Below are 16,579 nucleotides of genomic sequence, written 5' to 3'. Positions count from 1 at the left end.
GAATTCCATAGCCCAAGGCCAGCCGGATGCATGTAGCACCCTGGGAACGCAGACACTTACAGAATCAATCTGCACAGTGGGCCAGAGACCAGGGCGAGCGCCTCTATTCACTGAAATTCTCTGCAGGTTCAGTGCCTATGTCGGTCCTGGGGAAACTTGGAGTTTGTTCCAGCTTGTCTTGCTGTTCTCTGAATCTCAACCACAGGCCCTTATGGCTGAAAGGATGTGTGAGGAGAACTCAGTCACAGGAGCAGCCCAACACCTTCCCTCATGAAGTCTTAGGCCTGGTACACGCTCCTCTGCCCTCAGTTAAGCGCCAGTTCAGCTGTGGGGCTTACAGGGAATCTTGTTCTTGAGGGGTGTGGTCTGGTCTGGTGGTTGAGATGCTAGTTTGTGACTCCGGAGATCTGGGTTTGCAGGTTTCCTGGGTGATGTTGGGCAAGTCCTTGAATCACTCTGTGCCTCAGTTTCACATTGGTAAACGGCACTAATAGCACTTCCTTTCTCCCATTCTTTGTCTCTCTTGTCTATTTAGATTGAAAGCTCTTTGGGGCAGGGCCTGTCTCTCAGCATGTGCCAGGCACTGTGTGCACCTATGCATAACAGGGCCCAAATCTTGGCTAGACACTAGCTGATGTTTCTCATTCTCCCTACTGGTGTGTGTCTGTCCCTAGGCTGCGCACTCCTTGGGGTGGACTCATTCCTAGAAATCTGTCTGGAAGGAACATAGTATGAACTACCATGAATACCCCATACATTAATAATCAGTGATGCTCCACAGGCTCTCAAGTCCAGCTCTGGGTATCTCCAAACCTGGGCAGTCCAGTCCAGATATGCTAATGCCTGCATCAGCTGCATAACTGGCCATTTTGGCTGCCTCCCTTGCACTTACCCAGCTTGCAAATGTACCTGGCCCTTCAAGATTTTCACATACTAAACCAGCCTCCCTGATTTTTATAGCAGTGAAGCTGCAGGGTTGGGAGCAGATCCTCCTGCAGTGTAAGAGGGATGCCACACTCCAATGTCTTACCACCGCTGGGAAGAGGGAGAAGGTAGGGGCAGGGTGAATGAATAAAGGAAACAAGCTATCAGTCTGTGGCCTCTCACTCCAGCCTTCTGCTAGACAGAATTTTCTAGCTAAAGGTTCATGATGTGCTCATCTGCATGGCATAGGAGCAACTGATTAGGATTAACTTTTGCAGATGGATTTTAAAAGGCACCTGCAGTAACCAGCTGACTCTCATTGTGTATTTGATCCCTCTGCTAACAGGACTCCAGCTCCAGCTTTCCTGTTCCAATGCAGCTGTACTCCGGGCCCCGGGCTTTCACCTTAACCTCTCGCTCCTGATCTGTTGGCCAAACCATTTAAATCTGCATCCCCCAGAGTGGTTCTTGCTCCCAGGCTAATTCTCTCACCTCTGCCCCCTGCAGTGACCACTACTTGGTATCTGCTGTCCACTCAACCCAGCTTCAACTCCTGGGAATCTGCTCGTGCGATTCCTCAGCATTTGCTCTGCCTCCAATTCCATTGGCACCTGCAAAGGTGAAGAGCTTGTTTCTAACACCCTTGTCCAAAGAATTTATAGTTTGTGATGATCTGACACAGTCTCAAACCAAGGCCCAGAGCCCCTCTCTCAGAGCTTCCATCCAGCCTGGAAAGTCCTCAGCTCCTGCTCAGCAAACAGGTTCCTTCTCTTGGAGCCTTCTCAATTGCTTTAGGAGAATCCATGCACTGGGTGTGTGCGTCAACAGGATAGGTCCAAAGGATAGAAAAGACACTGAACTAGACGTACCTAAAGATCCCAGGCAGAGCAGGACCCGCACCTCCCTCCTACTGGGGAAGGGAACAGCTCAGGCGCCAAGGAGAGAGTCTGCCATGGGAAACCCCTTCTACCAGATCCCGCACACATGACTCAGGAGGTGGAAGGAGGAGGATGCCCTCTGCCCCAACAAGGGAATGCACCCTGGCTCCCTGCTCCCGTTGCCCTGAGGGATCCATGTGCTGCTCCTTTGTTCTCATTGGGAGATTTTCCTGTCTCAACAAAGTCAGTTTGTTGTTTGGGAGCTTGTCCCAGGGCTGCCTGTGGCTGGGAGAAAGAGTGCAGGTAGGGGCTGCCCGGACCTGCCTACAGAGTGCCAACCACCTCCTACAGAGATTTGCTAAGTGCATGATTCAGACTTTGCAGGAACCGATGAGCCCAGGGACAGGGTTCCCTCCCTTTCATTCCCTCTGCTCCTACAGGGGCCAATGGCTGCCCCTTCAACCCTGGCTCTCTCCCATCAGTGCTACATGGGGCCCAAACGGCCTTTATCTCTATTCTGATACTGCATATTCTCTGTGGTTTCTTCCAGCTCGTTCTCCTCCATGAAAATAGTGCAGGCACTGTGGACTGTGCCTGTTCGTTCCTTTGCAGATTGGGCTTTAACAAGCCCAGGTGAGACTTTCAGCGTCACCTATTGATATTGCTGGGCCAGCTCTCTCCTGAGCTATGAGACAGCTCCATTTGCCTCAGACAACCAGACATTTATCACCCCTTTCACTCCCAGACAAGCAGCTCACTCACACACACAGCACTGCAGCTGCAGTGCCCTTGCCCATTTCACAAGGGCCTCTGAACTTACTGGCTATGCCAGCTAGGGTGACCAGACAGCAAGTGTGAAAAATCAGGACAGAGGGTGGGGGGTAATAGGAGCCTATATAAGAAAAAGCCCCCAAAATAGAGACTGTCCCTATAAAATCAGGACATCTGGTCACCCTAATGCCTGCGTGCCTGGGTCAGGAGCCCATTCCTGCCACCAATGGGCAAATCTATTGCTCTTTGCACAAATAACGTGAAGAAATTCCCCGGGCCCTGCTGGGTTGATTGACAGTGGTGTTTAGGAAATAGGTCTGACAGGGGTGGGTCTAGCTACACTCACACTGCTGCTTGGAGTGGTTTCTGGTGGGCACCACAAGAGGTGCACCAATAGGGTACTTGAAATAGTTCTATACAAGTGGTCCCCAAACTGAGTGGGGAGGCCACCCTGCCAAACCGTCCCAGCTGTGCCCTTAACTGTGGTCCTGGCTTCCAGCCACGGCTCTGCACCCGGCCCTGGACACAGCCCTGCCCCCCAGCCTTGGCCACTGGCCCCAGCCCTGCCTCCAGCCTCAGCACCCTTACCCTTGTCTGCACCCCACTCCCCACATGAAAGGTTTGGGGACCACTGTTCTATACACTACCCCTGCTTAGACCCAATTTTCCTCAGGCTTTTTCCAAAAATACCTAAGTGACTTTCACTGCAACTTCAGCTCCTAAGTCACTTAGATGTTTTTGAAAGTTGTACCCATAATCCTGCAGGCAACTTGTCTCCCCTGACACACACAAATGATTCAACCTTTTAGGGTTACTTAGCAGCTGGCTGCCATGCTTCCTCAGGCTGTGATCACAACAGGGTCAGGGCTACCCAGTGCTGGATCAGAGACCTCCAAAGACATGGAGGTGCTGCAGGAAGTAGACCTGGTGATTCATATGAGGGCATAGATGCCAACTTTGTGGGTGTTCTGAGGCTCAAGCACCCACAGAAAAAAAGTGGGTGCCCAGCAGCCATCACCCATAGCTGGTTGGCGGCTCGGGGAGAGGTTTGGGGGAGGGCAGAGAGCAGCAGGCAGTCAGGACTTTGGGGAGGCAGTGGAGTGGGGGTGGGAAGAGGCGGAACGAGGGCAGAGTCTTGAGGGCAAGGGTTGGGCAGGGCCTCCGAATGGAGGGAGGGTGAAGAACCTCAGGGGAAAACTAGAAGTCGGCGCCGATGATCGGGGGACCACTTCTCCCCAGTCCATATTAAAGCACTGCCCCAGCATTGTGGTAGAAAGTGCTACGCTGCTGGAGGTGTGCCTGCCAGCTCACAGGCCACCCAGGAGCCCTGGTCAAAGATCCTATGGCACTTTTTTGCAAGAGTCTGGGGGCTAGCCCTGGCCAAACTCCAGTTTGGTAATGGGTGTCTGGCACTTTAGTGGTAGGAAAATGATTTCTGTGCCTAGTGGATGGACCCTTGGGGACAAGCGGAGCTATAGAAATGCAAGGCAAACGATCAGTAGTGTAACATGACTACAATTACAGCCGGGTGCAGTTCAAACTGTGCTGAGCAACATGCAGCGTATTAAGGGAGAGAGCATCTGGTATCATGTAGGATGAGGTCAGGTGCTCCTGCCAAGCCAAAAGGGTGGGGAGTCCTGCCACGCTATCCCTCCCCTACATATCCCTGACCTGGGGCTCTCCATAAATCTACGGCCACTCCCCAGCTCTGCTGTCATTGGCTAGTCAATGGCCAAGTCTCCTCTGTGTCTGTGGTTCACACTGGTGTTTGGTGGAGCAGTGGGGCAGGGACAGTGGTGGTGTGCTAAGAGGCCTGGGCACCCCAGGGTAAAACAAAGTACCAACCGGCATTAGGACCATTTCCAGACTTCTCATCAGTTTCAGGCGCTGGTATACAGCTGCCAGTCAGGAGATCGGTAACCAGACACACCCCTGGAACAGAGAAATTCAGTGTCAACTCAACACTGACTCTGAAAGTCAGCCACACAACAGCCTTTCTTGGCTCCAGACAATGAACCCCAGCTGGCTCTGTTCACAACACAGGAAACGCATTTTATTCCAACCAGAGCTCCACTGGCGAGAAAGGAAATACAAAAGCTTGGAAGTCTCAGAATAAAAAAAAAAATCAGAAAGAAAAGACAGGAATGCAGCTGTCTCTGGCGTGGAAGGCAGCTGCCGTTTTCACCATGAACATCAACACAACTCTTTAAGAATGGAGGAAAGGAATACGGCAGCCAATCAAAACTGCATAGGACTTTGGGGAAGCAGAACATCGTCACTCAAACTAGAATTGACCAGAGCATGCAGATTAAGCCCTCTTTTCTCACCAGAAGTACCATGAGGTCTTTTAATGACCACAAGTGGTCAGAGCCTCTGTTCTAAGTTCACAGTGGGTTTGGCAGCATTGTGCCTGGGTATATGTTTAATACCGATCCTGAGAACCTGACTGCTACTGAATGCTCCACACCACTTCCTGGGACCTTCTCTGGAGGTCTTCTGTACACCTATAAAGCAGGACTGATTCAGAATGAATGTACATAGGTCATTTCACGGCTACGGGGAAGGCTGAGGGTTCAGATCCCAGTCCTGAGCCCAAGCTCTGAGCTAGGGTGATCTGGGGATACTGCAGAAGTAAAGCCACTGGGAAGAGAGCAGCAAAGGAATCATACCACCCCTGAGCAGTCACCTCCAGGCCTGAAGCAGGAGGAACTACATTGGGCTGCCAAGGGCCTCCTGTCCGGGGCTCTGTGCTTAAAGGGAAGGTGGCTGTGATACATGGCTTGAAAAAGGAGAAGGTGTATGTATATAAAGAAGGGATAAACAGCCGTGCCGGAAGCTGTGCTAAGGGTATGAATGACTCCCAGGAAATATTACTAGGTGCAGGTCGTTTTGCTTACAGTGGATCCTTGCATTCAGCAAACTCCAACCAAGTCCTCACCTGCATCCATGATCTCAGCACAGAGCCTGCACTGCAAAAGTTCTACCCTGGAGCAGGGAGGAAAGATAGGTCAGGGGTAGGCAACCTATGGCATGCGAGCTGATTTTCAGTGGCACTCACACTGCCTGGGTTCTGGCCATCGGTCTGGGGGGCTCTGCATTTTAATTTAATTTTAAATGAAGCTTCTTAAACATTTTAAAAACCTTATTTACTTTACATACAACAATAGTTTAGTTATATATTATAGACTTATAGAAAGGGACCTTCTAAAAACATTAAAATGCATTACTGGCATGCAAAACCTTAAATTAGAGTGAATAAATGAAGACTTGGCACACCACTTCTGAAAGGTTGCTGACCCCTAGGATAGGTTTTGCTGCACAGGAAGCTGAATGGGCCTATACTTCCCATGCTCTGCCAATGAATGCCACTGGAGGGCAGAAGCCCTGGGCTGACACAAAGCAGGATGAGGTTTGTAGTGCATGGGACGATGCTGCTGAACCTAAATCTGCAACGTGTGGGTTATTATTTTATGGGGCAATGCAGAGAGGCTCCAGTGTGCTGCATGCACACACAGGCAGTCCTTGCCCAGAGAGCTGACAAGCTACAGAATTTGCAGTCAGCAGACTCCAGATTTACATCCATGTTAACAGATTCCCTGGCCTTGTCTCAGCCTCTGCCTTGCTCCTGCAGCACTGGCACATGGCTTTCCCACATCTCCCCACACAGCATTTCCTTAGGTGGAGCTGGATCGCCTAAGTTCTCCATCACCCTGAGTCTGCCCCTCTTTCCTGGCTGCATCAAGACTGCCCAACATGTATCACACCCATCTGCCAGCCCTGCCTCCACCCATCCCCAGCGCAGCAACCCCTGGATCACAGCATCTCCCTGGAACACCACATGGGTTTGTCCTCCATTCTGGCTGATTTGTTAAGCTTGGAGCATTAGTCCACTAAGCCCTTTCTTGGCTGGTGGGCTGCCTTAGCTGAGTCATCCTTTCCTGAAAGCTATTCAGCCAGCTGCCCCCAGTATTTCATCCTTGCTATAAAACTTCCCTTTTAAAAGTAAACTCATCATCCCTGTCTGCACTCTAGTACAGATCCTGGGCGGGGCGGTACTCAGGAGGCAAATCTCAATAGCTGCCAGGGGTATGGGGCTCTTGTTGTTTGAGCTAGCTTTGATGTAGCTACATCAAAGCTAGTTTGGGTATGTCTATGCATGCTGCAATCACGCCTGGTTGTGGTGCAGACATCCCATGTCACAGATGGCAAAACTACAGGTGATAATGATGTTGACCTTTGTGAAGGGCTTTCAGATCTACTGATGAAAAGTGCTAGATAAGATTATTTTGATGTAGTTTACACTGATTTTTTTTTTACTTTATTGAATTACAGGACACTCTTGCTCTGCAATAAATGCCTATACACAGACTTACACTGGGATAACTAAAGGTGTGTATGGTTATTTTGGTTCCACTTTCCACACAGACAAATCTTAGCTGAGTGGCCTTTTCTGGATTGTCATAGCAGTGAACCAACTGAAGAGCTACAGAAATGAACTAGGAATTCTGGAAGACCTGCCCCATAGCCCTTAGGAGACCTGCTCATGCACCAGGCCTCCATTGCGCTAGGTGTGGTTTATTTGCAAAGACTGTGCACAAAGTTCTGTTTCTGTGAACACGGTAAGAAACAAATAGCACCTTGCTCACAATTTCTAAATCAGCCCCTTCAGCTGGTCCTGTGTGCTCAGGAGCTCTCTTGCTGCTCCCTCCCAGGACCATGCTCCCAACTGCTTCTCTCACACACAGAGCTTGCCAATCAATTCCGTAGCTCCTGTGTTTGAAGCTAGTCTCATGGAATTCCTTCAATCTCCCTGGATTAGTTCTTGCTCAGGCTTTACCCTGCATCCCCAAGCCTTGGGCAGTGACTTCTATTGTTTCCAGTTATCACGATGTAAAATGGGCTTAGTTGCTTCTTCCATTTAGCCTGAAAGAAGGGTGCTTTACATACCCATCCACTTTAGGTGGGTGTGTGATTGTTTTTAGATCAAAGATTCACTTAATGGCAGCCACTTCCACTTTTCAGTATAAGCAGGTAAACTTTTTAACAACACTACCTTAAAAGCAAATTCAGACAAGCTTATACTTTCCAATACAATAGAAAGGACACCAACAGCCAAGCAGTGCCCACCCTGTTGTGGCTCATCACACATCTCACTCCCATTTGCTAAAGATTTAACTTTCATTTCCTTCCATGCTGCATTTCTGGTTTGTTAATATATAATACAGTTCTCTAACAAGGCTGAATGGGAATTTAAAGGGTTGCAACTTAAAACTTAGCATCAACATTTAAGCTTTGTTGCGTTTTTTTTTTTTTTAAAAAAACACCTCTTTGAGCAAGCTCCTAGTCAAAGTGATATTACAGCATGGATATTATATATTCAGTTTTGCCAACCCCAAGTCTTCAAAAATCATGAGTGAAGTGCCCCAAAATCATGAGATTTTTAAAATTTTAGGATTTTGTAGCCAAATTTAGAGTGGCCTCAGTTTCCTCATCTCTAAAATGAACATAGTGATACTGATCTTCTTTGTAGAATGCTTTGAGAGCTACAGATGAAAAGTGTTGTATACAAGCTAGTCTTATTGTCAACCATCTGGTTTTTGATTTGAGTCATGAAATTAATTGGTCGTGTTTTTAGGCTTTTCACTGTAACCAAGAAATATATTAACCTTAAAAAAAAGGGGGGGGGGTGAGATTATCCCTTAACCACATGCCGAGGCTTTAAGTAAAAACAGGAAATTATTGTGAGAGTTGGCAACACTTTATACTGAATTTAAATAAAATGTAGAGAGAGAACAATCTAGCTGCTGGGTCTGAATCCCAGACATTGCTGCATAGGGAAAGTCAAATGACAGTCTAATTTCCATCCATGCTGCAATTTTGCATTTCTTAGCCCTGGTCTACAGTGAGGAGGGGGAGGGGCAGAATTGATCTAAGCTACGCAACTGAAGTCGACGTACTTAGATCAATTTACTGTGATGTCTTCACCGCGGTGAGTCAACTGCTGCTGCTGCCCCATTGACTCTGCAGAGGTGGAGTACAGGAGTCAACGGGAAAGGGCTTGGGGGTCGATTTATTGCGTCTCGATCCCCGCTGGAGCAATCGCTACCTGCCGATCCAGCGGGTAGTGTAGACATACCCCGAGAAGAAGATAATCCAGTTGGCTAACAAGACTGAATGGGAATTTAAAGGGTCACAACTTAAAATTGGATCCTACCATTTAAGCTTTACTAAAAACAAAGCTTTGGTCAATCTCCCCTCACCCCAATAAAAGTGACTGTTGCGTTTCTATGTATATTTAACTGAGTATTTGTTCAGGCCGAGGCACCAGCTGGAGTAGATGTTACAGGAGTTGTATACAAAAAGCAGTATCTGTATGTGTGTGTTTATAGTTAGCACACACACACGCACGCCATCCATGTTTGTAGGGTCAATAAGGGTTGTAGGGTCCATAATGATTTCCCGTCCATACTTCTGAACAGCAGAGAAAACAGCACACCTTGGCTTGAGAAGAGATGAGAGGCCCAGGAATTTCAGCAAACTGGGTTGGTGATAGATCCACATCCCTAGCCCCTCAATTAATTTCAAAAGTCTCTCAGAAGTGGAAAGGGCTAGAAATGTACCTTCCAGTTTGAAGTGAAAACTGAGATGAGCACTGATATCCAGAAGGTTTAAACAGACACGTTTCTAATTTCTGCCTGAATGACACAGATTTTACAGGCTCGAGAGTTCTTTGCAAATTATTCTGAATTCAACCACTCAACCAACAGCATGAAGAATTCACTGGGAACAACTGGATTCACAATGTGCAGTGTCAGAGACATTAAAAGTAAATAAAAATCCTAAAACAGTGTTTTTCCAAAAGCAGAAACCTCTGAGTTCTCTAATTCTGTCTCATTTTATATGCCTCGAACTTAGAAAAAACAATTCCCCAGTAGTCAGGAGGCATCCATAAGACATTTTGGGAGAAAATATATAAAAAAAATTTTAAATAAAAGAAACTGGGGTGAGGTTCAATCATGGCCTCTAATGAAAAAATTCTGATTAATTCTTGTGGCCCCATAATGTTTAACCCATCCAACAAGCACCTTTCCTTTTATTGCTGCTAATAGTGTCTTTATCTTCATTGCCTTGGGATTCTGTTGACTTTGAAATCAGTGTGTGTAAGCACATATGCAGCTCAGGCAAACACCCCTCAGCTGTCTGGCAAACTGCCATTGCAGCCTGCTTGCCCTTTATCTAGAAACAAAACAAATACTCAAGCTAAAGGCTTCCCCGTTTTGTGATTTTTCTAACCAATCATCTCAACAGCCAGATCTTTTGTTTTGTTTAGTTCCCTTCCAAACTGAACTGGTTTAGGTCCCAAACATGAAGCAAGCTCACAAAGATAAGGAGGAAATCCACATAGAAAACATGTCAACACTCCAGGAAATTTCTTGGAGTAGTGTAAATAAACCTTACAGAAAGTATTGTCCCATTTGAGGCTGCTGGGGTTGTGACTTTACCAGACATGTTCTAGTTGCTATTTAAAGAACCAGAGGAGAGATCTTGTGCATGATTTGGCCCCTTCTCAAATGTATTCAATGCTAGCATAGTTTCAGTTTGTGACTGCTTATATCGCTTATAAAACTTTTTGTTTTTCTGCTGCATCTGCCATTATCAACCCTGCAGCCAAGGGTGAAAAAACAAACAAAAATGTATCTATTCCTCTGGCCAAAAGTTAATGATTAATGGCCACTGTCAGCCAAAGTGCAGTTATTGTGCAGTCTGTATCCACAGGGAGATTGAGAGGTTTGGTTCAGAGATGTGTAGGAACTTGTGGCCTTGCTCATGCGTTCCTTCATAATGGGTAAAGGCTTGGACTGCAATAACATAATGCACTGTTAATACCAGACACGTTATGGATTGGGGGTGGTCAGTTGCTCATAATGAGGTCACAGTTTTTCCATTGGCTATTAAACTTTGCATGCTTGCCATGGGCTCAGCAATGATTTTTTGCAAGGGAAGTTACACCGCTAAACTGCTTTAGCTCTATGTATTATTTAATGGGCAAGATTTGTAAATGTGAGATTAGGGATTTCAGGTGCCTAACTCTAGACACTGTAGAGAGGCCTGAAACTGCCATCTGGAATCAGGCCCCTTAATAGGGGTGTCATGTTAGGCACCTAAAATTTGAGGCATCCACTTTTGAAAATCTTGAGCACCCCATACATATGGCGATAGGCAGGTAAATCACATTGAATCCTGCACTGTGCACTCTGTCCACTAACCCAGACTCCTCAGGGCTTATTTGAAACATTCTAAGCTACTGAGCAGCTTCAAACAGATGCTCTAAGTTACAGCAGCCTCCAGCATGCAGCACAAACCAGAACAACCCAAACAATGTGTCCTAGAACTGTCCCCACATGCTCCCATGCCAGGGCCTGTGTAAAGGGCGAAATATTACCCTAAGAGCTCCGCCGAGCTCATGTTCAGTGTTCATCATGTGGAGCATCTGACAGTGCAGCCCTAGAAGGTCAATGCTCTTCTGCTTGGTGTCACGGAAAATCAGGGCAGCATGGTATTGTGTGCACTCCTCGAGACTCAATGACACCCCCGCCTCACCCCAGTATTGGGGCAGCGAGCTCTCCGCCCGTTAATTGCAGTTGCTTCAGTGCTTTCACTCAGGGTATGTCTACACTATGGGATTATTCCGATTTTACAGCAACTGTTTTTTTTTAAAACAGATTGTATAAAGTTGAGTGCGCGCGTCCACACTAAGCACATTAATTCGGCGGTGTGCGCCCATGTACTGAGACTAGTGTCGATTTCCGCAGCGTTGCACTGTGGGAGCTATCCCATAGTTCCTGTAGTCTCCCCCGCTCATTGGAATTCTAGATTGAGATCCTAGTGCCTGATGGGGCAAAAAACATTGTCATGGGTGGTTCTGGGTACAGCCTCACCCCTCCCTCCGTGCAAGTAGCAGACAACCATTTCGCGCCTTTTTTCCTGGGTGAACTGTGCAGATGCCATTCCACAGCAAGCATGGACCCTGCTCAGCTCAAGACAGCAGTCATGGACATTGTAAACACCTCGTGCATTCTCGTGCAATCGATGCTGAACCAGGACTTGCAAAACCAGGCAAGGAGGCGGCGGTGGCGGCGGCTACGGCAGCGCGGCGACAAGAGCGATAAGGACTTGGACAGAGAACTCTCTCAAACCGCGGGTCCCTGCGCTTTGGAGAGCATGCTGGTAATGGGGCAAGTTCTAGCCACAGATTGCCAATTTTAGGCCCGGGAAACAAGCACAGACTGGTGGGATCGCATAGTGTTGCAGGTGTGGGATGATTCCCAGTGGCTGCAAAACTTTCGCATGCGTAAGGGCACTTTCATGGAACTTTTGTCACTTGCTTTCCCCTGCCCTGAAACGCCAGAATACCAAGATGAGAGCAGCCCTCACAGTTGAGAAGCGAGTGGCAATAGCCCTCTGGAAGCTTACAGTGCCAGACAGCTACCGGTCAGTTGGGAATCAATTTGAAGTGGGAAAATCTACTGTGGGGGCTGCTGTGATGCAAGTAGCCAAAGCAATCATTAAGCAGCTGCTACAAAAGGTTGACTCTGGGAAATGTGCAGGTCATAGTGGATGGCTTTATTGCAATAGGATTCCCTAACTGTGGTGGGGCGATAGATGGAACCCATATCCCTATCTTGGCACCAGAGCACCCAGTACATAAACTGCAAGGGGTACTTTTCTATGGTGCTGCAAGCACCAGTGGATCACAAGGGACGTTTCACCAACATCCACGTGGGATGGCCCGGAAGGGTTCATGACGCTCGCGTCTTCAGGAACACTACTTTGTTTAAATGGCGGCAGCAAGGGAATTACTTCCCAGACCAGAAAATAACAGTTGGGGATGTTGAAATGCCTGTAGTTATCCTGGGGGACCCAGCCTACCCCTTGATGCCATGGCTCGTGAAGCCACACACAGGCAGCCTGGACAGTGGTCAGGAGCTGTTCAACTACAGGCTGAGCAAGTGCAGGATGGTAGCAGAATGTGCATTTGGCTGTTTAAAGGCTTGCTGGCGCACATTACTCACTTGCTCAGACTTCAGCCAAACCAATGTCCCCTTTGTTATTGCTGCTTGCTGTGTGCTCCACAATCTCTGTGAGAGTAAGAGGGAGACCTTTATGGCGGGGTGGGAGGCTGAGGCAAATCACCTGGCCGCTGATTACACACAGCCAGACACCAGAGCGATTAGAAGAGTACACCAGGAAGTGGTGGGCATCAGAGAGGCTTTGAAAATCAGTTTCATCATAGGCCAGGGTACAGTGTGACTGTTGTGTTTGTTTCTCCTTGATGAAACCTCCCCCACCTCCCGATTGACTCATTCTCTGTAAGCCACCCACCCTCCCCCTTTGATTACCGCTTGCTTCCTAAGGAAATTAAGTCACTCATTTAAAAATCATGTATTATTTATGAATTAATTATAAAAAGAGGGAGAGAACTGACAAGGTAGCCCAGGTGGGGTCTGGGAGGAGGATAGTAGGGAAGGAAAAGGCCACTAAAAAAATTTCAAAATAATGAGAGCCTTTTGGTTGGGCTGCCCACTGGGGTGGAATGGGCGGGTGCACAAAGCCTCCCCCCACGCGTTCTTAGTCATCTGGTGGGTGAGGAGGCTAAGGAACATGGTGAGGGGGGTGGATGGTTATACAGGGGCTGCAGCGGCACCCCGTGATCCTGCTGCCAATCCTGAAGCTCTACCAGACACCAGAGCATATCTGTTTGATCACGCAGCAGTCCCGAGTTGCCTCCTGACACCTCAGATCTTCCTGCCACCACCTCTCATCTTGAGCCTTTCTCCTCTCCTCACGTTGGTCCCTCCTATCCTCACAGTCACTGGCATCTTTCCTGTACTTTGATACCACGTCCTTCCACTCATTCAGATGAGCTCTTTCATTGCGGGTCACTTCCATGATTTTCGAGAACATTTCATCTCGCTCTTTTTTCCCCGCCCCTTATCTGAGATAGCCTTTGGGATGGAGGAGGAAGGGAAAAAGGAGAGAAGATACCCATTGTTCTGTAAAATGTATATTCTTTCACAGTGAACCCCACTATTCACCTTACATTGCACGTGTGATCTCACTACAAGGTCGCATTTTGTATCTTAATATTGAGTGCCTGTGGCTTTGGTGTTAGAGATCACAGATGCAGGTCTGGGCAGCAGAATTCGGCTTGCATGTGGCCATGGTAAGCCATTGTCTTTCGGCTTCTGCAGCCTTCATATATCCAGCGCCCTCCTTTCCCAAATAGCAAGCAAAGCCCGTTGAGTGCTGCTTCTTTCCTGTTAACATGCAGCACCAGAACCGCCCCCATCCAATTCTCTGGGATGATCACTTTACCCCTCCCCCCACCGCGTGGCTGGTAGCAGGGAAGATTCCAGCTAGTCAAATGCGAAAAAGTGCCACTCACCCCCCCCCCCCACACACACACATTCCCCCTGCTTGGCTAAAAGGATTTCTTTTAAGCCATAGGCGAACAGCCCAACCATCTCTGTTCCCTTAATTAAATTCGCGTATTTCAACCCGGTTACCATGAACGATATCACTCTCCTGAGGATAAAACAGCGAGATAAAGAACGGATGTTGCTTGAATGCCAGCAAACACCGGGACCATATGCAGCTAGGCTTTCTCATGCAATGATACCAGATTACTTGCTACATGCATGGCATGGTCAAATGTCCTACCATGGAGGACGGAATAAGGCTGCCCTGCCCAGAAACCTTCTGCAAAGGATTTTGGAGTACCTCCAGGAGAGCTTCATGGAGATGTCTCTGGATGATTTCCACTCCATCCCCAGACATCTTAACAGACTTTTCCAGTAACTGTACTGGCTGTGAATGCATCTCAAGTCCTCAGGGCAAACTAATCATTAAAAAATGCTTGCTTTTAAACCATGTTTTATATTTACAAAGATACACTCACCAGAGGTCCCTTCTGTGGCTTCACTGTCTGGGATAGTGGCTTGGGAAGGCTGAGAGGGTACTTCTGAGAAAAAAGTTCCTGACTGTTGGGGAGAACAGAGTGCTGTGGGCTCTCTGCAAGCTCGTCGTCCTCTTCCTCCTCCTCCTCTTCCCCGTCCGCAGAATCCTCAGGCAAGGCTAAGATTACCCCCACCTCGGAATCCATGGACAGAGGTGGGGTATTGGTGGCAGACCCCCCTAGAATTGCATGCAGCTCAGCATAGAAGCGGCATGTTTTCTGCCCTGCCCTGGACCTTCCGTTTGCTTCTTTGGTTTTCTGATAGGCTTGTCTGAGCTCCTTAACTTTCACATGGCACTGTACTGAGTCCCTAGTGTGGCCTCTCTCCATCATGGGCTTGGAAATTTTTACAAATGTTTTTTCATTTCGTCTTTTGGAACTGAGTTCTGTTAGCACTGAGTCCTCTCCCCATACAGTGATCAGAACCAGTACCTCCCGTACAGTCCATGCTTTTTCGATTCTCAGACTGCATAGTTACCTGTGCTGATGAGCTCTGCGTGGTCACCTGTGCTGATCAGCTCTCCATGCTAGGCAAAAAGAAAATGAAATTCAAAAGTTCCTGGGGCTTTTCCTGTCCACCTGGCCAGTGCATCCGACTCCAGATTGCTGTCCAGAGCGGTCACAATGGTGCACTGTGGGATACCGCTCAGAGACCAATACCGTCGAATTGCGGCCATACTAACCCTATTCCGAAATGGCAATACCAATTTGAGCGCTACTCCCCTCATCGGGGAGTACAGATATCGGTATTAAGAGCCCTTTATATCGATATAAAGGGCTTCATTGTGTGGATGAGTGCAGGGTTAATTCGGTTTAACGCTGCTAAATTCGGTATAAACCCGTAGTGCAGACCAGGCCTGTCTCCCCCCTATAAACATCCCTTGTTTCTTCCTTTCATTTCTATGCCTATTGCTTACCCATTTCACATGCTGCACTGCCATCTGGTGGCCAGCATCATACACCACGTGGGATGCTGCTGCTGGCTTTCCAAATACTTCCTGTCCCAGAGGGAACAATAAAGTAGAGAAGATAGGAGAAAACACGGGAGCAGGTTAAATCCAGCCTAGCACCTCCACTCAGAAAGGCAATCAACATCCCAAATAATTAGCCAATGTTTCCCCTTCCAGTTCCATGGCGGAGAGATTCTGCAACCTAATATAATGCAAGTGTCAGTTCCAGTCACTTGCTCACTTCAGCACAGACCCTGCATATTCCCTCCACCGGTACAAGCAGGATGACAAGTGAAGACTTGGTTCTCTCCCTAATGCCTGTTGCTGCTCTTTTTGTTTACCCCTCTCTTTCCAGTTTGATTTAATCTAGTCTGCAAAAATTCCCAAAGAGAGCACATTCTATCGTCTTCCGGAACAAAACCAGACAATCCTTGTTACTTACCACCTAAAAAATTCCCAAACCTGCTACTGTACTAGGGGAGTGTCTTTAAGATGCCACAAACCCGAGGTCTCCAGGGTGAGCTCTTCCAGAGACAAGAAAACACAGTTGCTGATCTTTCCCCTAAACTCTACAAACCAGAGCTCCCCAGCCTCACAGCAGCGTTCTACAACTCAGCCTTCCCTCAGCACTGCAGCTTGATCAGGTTCCTGCCTTATGTTTTGAGCACAGCCCTACAGAATACTAAGAGGAGGGACTGGGTAGGAAAGCAGTGATACTTTGTCATGCTGCAATGTTTCATTCAGACAAATCCAGGGCAGTGTACAGGATTTCTATTGGGGTAGAGCTCAAAGGAAGGTGGACAGACACAGATGATAATATCCTGTCCTGAAAAGCACAGCTCTAAAAAGTACAAAACTCGAGTAGGAAGCAGCCTATAAAGTCATAATACCCATGTAACCAAAGTAGGCTATAGACCACATGCTAGAGAATTACATTCAAGTACATTTCATTTGTCTTTATCCTGAGTATTGATATTAAGAATAAATTAACACCATGGCCCCTATTTACAGTTTCCACTAATATAAGTCCCCCACTGATA

Source organism: Gopherus evgoodei, chromosome 9 (genome assembly GCF_007399415.2).
Source record: "Gopherus evgoodei ecotype Sinaloan lineage chromosome 9, rGopEvg1_v1.p, whole genome shotgun sequence".
Lineage (NCBI taxonomy): Eukaryota > Metazoa > Chordata > Testudines > Testudinidae > Gopherus > Gopherus evgoodei.
The sequence above is the reverse complement of the archived record's forward strand: the minus strand, read 5'-3'. Positions refer to the sequence as shown.